At 42.4% G+C, this 6,884-nt stretch overlaps 1 pseudogene; it reads left to right on the top strand.

The window, feature by feature from the left end:
• The first annotated feature begins 283 nt into the window (after positions 1 to 283).
• On the top strand, positions 284 to 1,180 carry LOC150005944 (ADP/ATP translocase 2 pseudogene; annotated as a pseudogene).
• The last annotated feature ends 5,704 nt before the right edge of the window (positions 1,181 to 6,884 follow it).

Here is a 6,884-nt window from a genome sequence, read left to right as displayed (position 1 = left end):
GATTGCTGGTATGGTGGTTTTTCTACCAGCTTGAGGACTGGAAACCAAACAGCATATACATTTAAGCCCCACATAATTTATATGAATCTACCCTACACAGTCATATGCTTTCCAAAATTGATAGGAGAGCAAACAAACTTGAGTCCATCAGGAATCTAATCCTTTTCTCCATTAGTAGTTTGGTGTGGTATTTGTTCATATCAAAACATATATCGAGAGCACTGGAGTTCCAACCAGTTACCAACCTAGTTTTGCATTCTCCCGTTCCTTCTTTCCTTTCAACATGACAGATGCTGCTGTGTCCTTTGCCAAGGACTTCATGGCAGGTGGAGTGGCGGCGGCCATCTCCAAGACAGTGGTGGCACCAATCGGGTGGGTCAGGCTGCTGCTGCAGGTGCAGCATGCCAGCAAGGAAATCACCGCAAATAAGCAATACAAGGGGATTATAGACTGCGTGGTTCGTATCCCCAAGGAGCAGGGAGTCCTGTCCTTCTGGCGCGGTAACGTGGCCAATGTCATCAGATACTTCCCCACCCAGGCTCTCAAATTTGTCTTCAAAGATAAGTACAAGCATATCTTCTTGGGTGGTGTGGACAAGAAGACCCAGTTTTGGCAATACTTCAAAGGAAATATGGCATCAGGTGGTGCCGCTGGGACCACCTCTTTGTGTTTTGTGTATCCTCTTGATTTTGCCTGTACCCGTCTAGCAGCTGATGGAGGGAAAGCTGGAGCTGAAAGGGAATTCAAAGGCCTCGGTGACTGCCTGGTTAAGATCTACAAATCTGATGGGATTAAGGGCCCGTACCAAGGCTTTAATGTGTCTGTGCAGGGTATTATTATCTACCAAGCTGCCTACTTCGGTATCTATGACACTGCAAGGGGAATGCTTCCAGATCCCAAGAATACTCACATCTTCGTCAGCTGGATGATCGCACAGTCTGTCACAGCGGTGTCTGGGTTGACTTCCAATCCATTTGACACTGTTCATCGCCATGTGATGATGCAGTCGGGGCGCAAAGGAACCGATATCATGTACACAGGCACAGTTGACCACTGGAGGAAAATTGCTTGTGATGAAAGAGGCAAAGCTTTTTTTAAGGGTGCATGGTCTAATGTTCTCAGAGGCCTGGGTGGTGCTTTTGTGCTTGTCTTGTAAGATGAAATCAAGAAGTTTACATAAATTATTTTGTAGTCTTTCCAACATGAACAGACATGTTGTATTCTGTAACATATCTTGAGCATTATTGACAGACTGTTGTTGGCTGTCTATTTATCAGTGGCAAATATTTACTGGTTGAAAATGGGGAGCAATAATATTCATCTGACCAGTTTTCTCTTAAAGTCATTTCCATGGTGATGGTTGGACTCAAATATACTTTTTATTCCAATCACTCCTGATAAATAACAAATTTGAAGAAATAAAAAATACCTGAAATATTTTTTTAAAAAAATATGTCATTTCCTCATTAATAATTCATTCCTGTCCTCTGTGCCTGCACAAATGTCAAATAAGTTGACATGGAAAAAAGGTGAGAACCTTTCATGTGTTTTGAATCCCCTAGGTAACATCTATTTGAATGTACCTGAAGAGTTGGTGGAAGAGCCACCAGAGTGTGCTTGTCCTGGGAGCGATGGTGTACTGGAGCAGGCTCATTCCACCCCTCCAGAGCCAATCATGCTCCTCTCTTCCCTATTTTGTGTTCACATTGGTAGTTTGAAATCAGCCATACTGGAGGTTTTAGAATGACATCTCTTTTCTTAGCTTAACTTAATCTAAGATGTCCCTTGACTTGGGCCATTTCCTTTTGAAGATCTTACAGCTAGGGATCTTTTGAAATAATGTGAGTGCCTTAGGAGTGAGTGAGGCAGTCTAGTGATGAAATGCACCCATGGTTAGGGGCTCTTGTCCAGGCTCTGCCATTTGATACTTAATTAACCTCTTTTCAGGAGAGCTGGTTTACCAGCACAGCACTGGCAGCTTTAGGAAAGCCTCTCATTCTAATGGCATCATGAAATAGAATGGTGCTGCCCTCCAGCACACTGAGTGCTAGCGTAAAAGGGGCTATAATAAGAGCAGGTGAAACCTGAAATGGGTGCTTTATAAAGATCAATGAGCCACATGGAAAAAGAGCCCAGATGGCCCTGGGTTTCTACACTGGTATGCAGCTAGCAGGAACTGAGGAGACTTGTAGAACACTTTGCAGAATCAAATGGACTCCACCCAAGCTGCATTTATACCAGCTTACATTCAGAATAAATGGAAACAGAAAAAGGAGATGGCCATTTGTGGCCTTTGGAATTGGTTTGCACATACACATTACTTATAAACATGAACAACCTTCTTCAAGGGGGTTGTTGATTTGTTTTTATTATCTGTCATCCCTGCAGCCTCTCCTCCAAAGCCCAGGAGACTCTTAAATCCTTAGGTCAGGTAATTGATTCTTTTTTGTTTTTAAATAACAGCTTTATTTGCCTTTTTTAAAGTGTATAATTTGATCAGTTTTAGCATATTTACAAAATTATACAACCATCACCACTATTTAATTTTAGAACATTTTTATCACCCCAAAAAGAAACCCCATACACATTGACAATCACTCCCCATTCCCCATTCCCCCTTCCCCTGCTGCTGGCAATTACTAATCTATTTCACATAAATAGAATAATTCAACGTATGCCTTTTGTGACTTGCTTCTCTCACTTAGCACAATGTTTTCAAGTTTCATCCATGTTGTAGCTTTGGCTAAGGCCTTACTACTCAAGATATATCATCCTCATCCTCCCCAGCCAGCTTCACTCCCTTGTATATTTTATCCTGGCATCTGACTGAAAGCCCCCGTTTCTTCACATTGTTACAGAACCCCTGGGCTGCTCCAATTGAAAACAAGCCCACGGGCTCTTTAGTTAGGGGCCTGATTGCCCGCCGCCAAAATTATAACTCTCAATACCAGAGTTTGGTGAAAAGAAAAAGAATAGTTTATTTAACAGTTATATAGATTTAGTTATTTGCAGATTTCTGTTGTTAAGTCTTATGTTCTTTAAGACACCTATAAACACATATCCTTGCCTCCCCTCTACCAAACCTAGCCAGTTTTAGGGAGGTCAGAAAAACCCTTTCCCTACTTTCCAAACACAGTTCAGCTTTACCAGTAGCTGCCAATCATTCAATCCTGATTGGGGAGACCTCGTCTGTGTTATCGGGTCCACCAGCTTTTAATCCAGAACCTCATGGATTCTCAGCCTCCTTGTAAACTGTATAGTTAGTCCTTTTGTAATCCGCACAGTCAGCCTCAGCCTCAGCCTCAGCCTCAAACGCACAGAGTCAGCCTCAGCCTTAGTTAAATCCGCACAGTCAGCCTCAGCCTCAGTCAAATCCACACAGTCCCCCCCCCTGGCTAAAATGTCTGCTGCTTATTTTTAAATCCCTGACTACGTCCTCTGATGCAGTGGGTGCGGTAACCAATTCTGACCATTCACAGAACCTCACGCAGGCTCTGGGTGCTTTCTCCAAACCGTCCCCTGGTCCAAGTCCCCTCCCATCTAACTGAGGCTTTGGATGCATTAAAGCCATTTTGCATAAAAAAAGACAGTAGCCACCAGCCTCAGGCATGTGGAGGCATTCTAAAAGCTGCTTCCTTCTCCCCGTCCCCCAGCCCCAAACTCTGGGGTTTTTTTGGACTCCCCTGTTCCTGTAACAACATCACTCATTCCTACCTTCATCCAATCTCTACGCAACAGGAGTTGCCTTGCACATCTCCCTGCCATCTTATGCCCACCTCCTCATTCATCCAGCAGATGTTATTGAATTCCTATTAAGTGGCTTGGCACAGTGATAGGCACTGGAGACATCAAGAAATGAATTGGAAAAGATCCCTGGCCTTGAGGAGTTCATATTCCAGATCTGGGTGCATCAGGGGTAGGTAGGATTGGAGAGGGTAAATAGACATGTTAGACAATAAAGAAGCAATGTAGTTACACAGAAATGGCCCATTTGTCCAGTCCTACCAGTGATTTATGCAGCCTTTGCAGAGCCGTTTTCTCACTCCAGATGAACTTTATGATAAAATATTTTTGGTCCAGAGTTTTCATAACTAAAATTTTGAGAACTCTTTTTTGCACATAAATTACTAAAAGAAGGTAAGCAAGCCCCAATTGCCCCAAGCAATGACTGAAGCTGAAGAGTAGGACGCACTCTCAGATTGCCCTGGACAGCCACATCTGCACCCTGTCAGGATTATCAAAATTGCCATGACAATGACCCAAAGGCTCTTCCTTGAATAAACTCTGTAAACACTCAGCTGATTTCAGCCAGACCCAACTGCATGCCCTTGAGGTTTGCATGCTGTTAAAAAAAAAAAAAAAAGGAAAGAAAAAAGAAAAGGTTGGGGGTTGGGTAGGAAGTGGGTAGAGGAAGGACAGAGAGCCTGAAGCGAAGAAGAGTCCAATGAAGCTGCTCAACCTTGGAATAACACTCACCTAAAGTATTGAAAAGAGCTTACTTGACATTCTGGCTTCATCTTCCTTTTAAAATGTAGACGTAGAGCTGCTCACAGCTCCAGGTCAAATTGCAAGTATTTCAAGGTCTCAGAACTTTTCCTCACTACTGACTACAGGAGGGTGGCCTTGTGAAGAGAGGGAGAATGAATGTATAGAGTTCAATTCCCCAAGAGTTCTTATTTAGGCCCTATATGTAGAGCTTAGCCTCTGCCAAGTTGTGATGTCATTATATTTAGACATCAGAATCCTAACTTCTACTTTCTCGACCCTCTTACTCCCACCCTGTCCCTGATTCAAATTAAAGATCAATTCCCCTCATCATACAGATGGGCATACTGAGGCTCAGAAAATAATTAATCAGGGATGTTGAAATGCCTTTGTCAAAAGAAGGTGGGATTAGATAATCCCTAATTCTATTCTAACACAAAGGCTCTATAATTCTAAGACTTGTCCAAAGGAACCCTGCTATTTGGAGCTTGGACCAGAACTAAGTTCTGTCCGTTGCCAGTCCAGAAGCCACTGGAGGATGAACCCTACTTCATCTTTGCTGAAGAGTCTACCACCAATTTGGATTTTTCAGTTCATATCTTAAACATCTTTTAAGAACTGTTATTTTGGGTGGAAGGCTAAAGGAACAGAACAAGAAGACATGCAGAATTCCCTTTATGCAACTGCTATTTTCCTTAAAAGCTAAAAATATAGTCACATTTTGCAAACCAAATTCTACTTTTAAATGAAAGGTAATTGCCTTGTAAATGGATTTTACTGTGAATGCTTATAAAGGGGACAATTCTTTCTGTGAAGTGAATGACCACTTCTTAATGTGTTACTGTAGGATATTTAGATGTTTGTGTTTGGTTTTCATTAAAGCTCTATCTATATTCTTGTGACCATTTTACAGACAGTAAAACCAAGCTCCAAAAGGAAGTTATGTGTCCTCTAAGAACACTGTGAGACAAACAGCACTATTGTGACTCTCAAATCCCTCCCTTACCCACCCAACCTCATAGCCTGGGTCTCTCAGGAGCTTCATCTGATCTCTTCACCTTCCCTACATCAGAGCACAGAGCTCCACGTTGGCCATAACTTGAGAATTTTTTAAGCAAATCTCTCAAACAACCTTGTACTGGATCTTGGCATGGAAGAAGAGGACCATGTCCCTAACACACAAAGCCACTCTGAATTCCTGCAATTTCCTGCCTGCTGGGTCCTATTGCTGAAAGAAACATAAGCAACTCTGACAACTGACCTGGACGAGTGCTGTGTATTTGGGAAGACAGAAAAAGAATAATAAGCAGAAAACATTTTCAAGTGCATTATCAGCCTGCTTGATTTCTGCTGGTTGCTCCAGGCAGCCTGACCCCCATCTTTAGAGGAGGGACTCTTGAGACCACAGGCTGGCAAAACATGGGCTCCCTGAGAAGCAATGAGCTGCAGGAACAAACTGTTCCTTTTCTAAGAACAAGCAACTTTGCCAATTTACCTTTACTGGAACAAAAAACATTAAATTATTTTTCTTCTTTCCATTTTTCTCTAATGTTATAGTCACTGAACTCTTACTGCTTATTCAGCCAGGCCACTCATTTGTTAATTAAGCACAAGTACAGCCCTTAAACTGTTGTCAGATGTTGCTGATTAGCTCTTGTAAGTGGTACCTAACTTTCTCCTAGCTATTTGAGTCATTTCTCTCCAACTAGACTATATGTTCCCGGAAGACTCAGGCAGAACCCTGTATGTCTTTGCTTTACCCACAGAGTCTTGCTAATGTTTTCAGCAGAACTAACACTCAAAGCACTAATTAATCTATGGGTGAGAATTTTTTCAAGGGCTTATAACCATTAAGAATCTAAATCAACAAACTGAGACATGTAAAAAGATCTACTTCATTATTTTCATTAAATCAAATTAATTTCCATTTTGAGTTCCATCTTCCTAGACTTGCACGAATTTCAATCTCAGGCATTACTGAGGTATCCTTCCTTCCCAAGGTCTCCCTAGAATTCAGCTGGCTTCCACGATACTCAGAAAATCAGAGCAAGTGCCTCTATCCTCCTACTGTCATGGTCACTGCTGACACCCTCATTGTCCCAGCCAACAGTGAACAATTAAGAAAAGGAATTGTTGCCATTGGGAACAAAGGGGCCTAATGTCAGGCTTTCTTGGTTCATTATTTACACTCTCCTGAAATCTTGCCACTGCTTTGAGTAAGAGACTCTCACGTTGCTGAGCCCAAGTCATTGCCAGGCTTTCTCACTGCCTCCTCCCCAGTCCTGGTGTCTTGTTAAGAGTCTGAGGGAAATCCCTCTCCCACTCCTATTGTTGCTCTTCATGGCATTCTTCAGAATCCCTTAAATATGCCACCAAGATGAGTCAGGGCAGTCTTTTAC

Source organism: Furipterus horrens, unplaced genomic scaffold, assembly GCF_987537825.1.
Source record: "Furipterus horrens unplaced genomic scaffold, mFurHor1.1.pri manual_scaffold_6, whole genome shotgun sequence".
NCBI classification, from domain to species: Eukaryota; Metazoa; Chordata; class Mammalia; order Chiroptera; family Furipteridae; genus Furipterus; species Furipterus horrens.
Note: the sequence above shows the minus strand (reverse complement) of the source record. Positions and strands in the feature narration are given on the sequence as shown.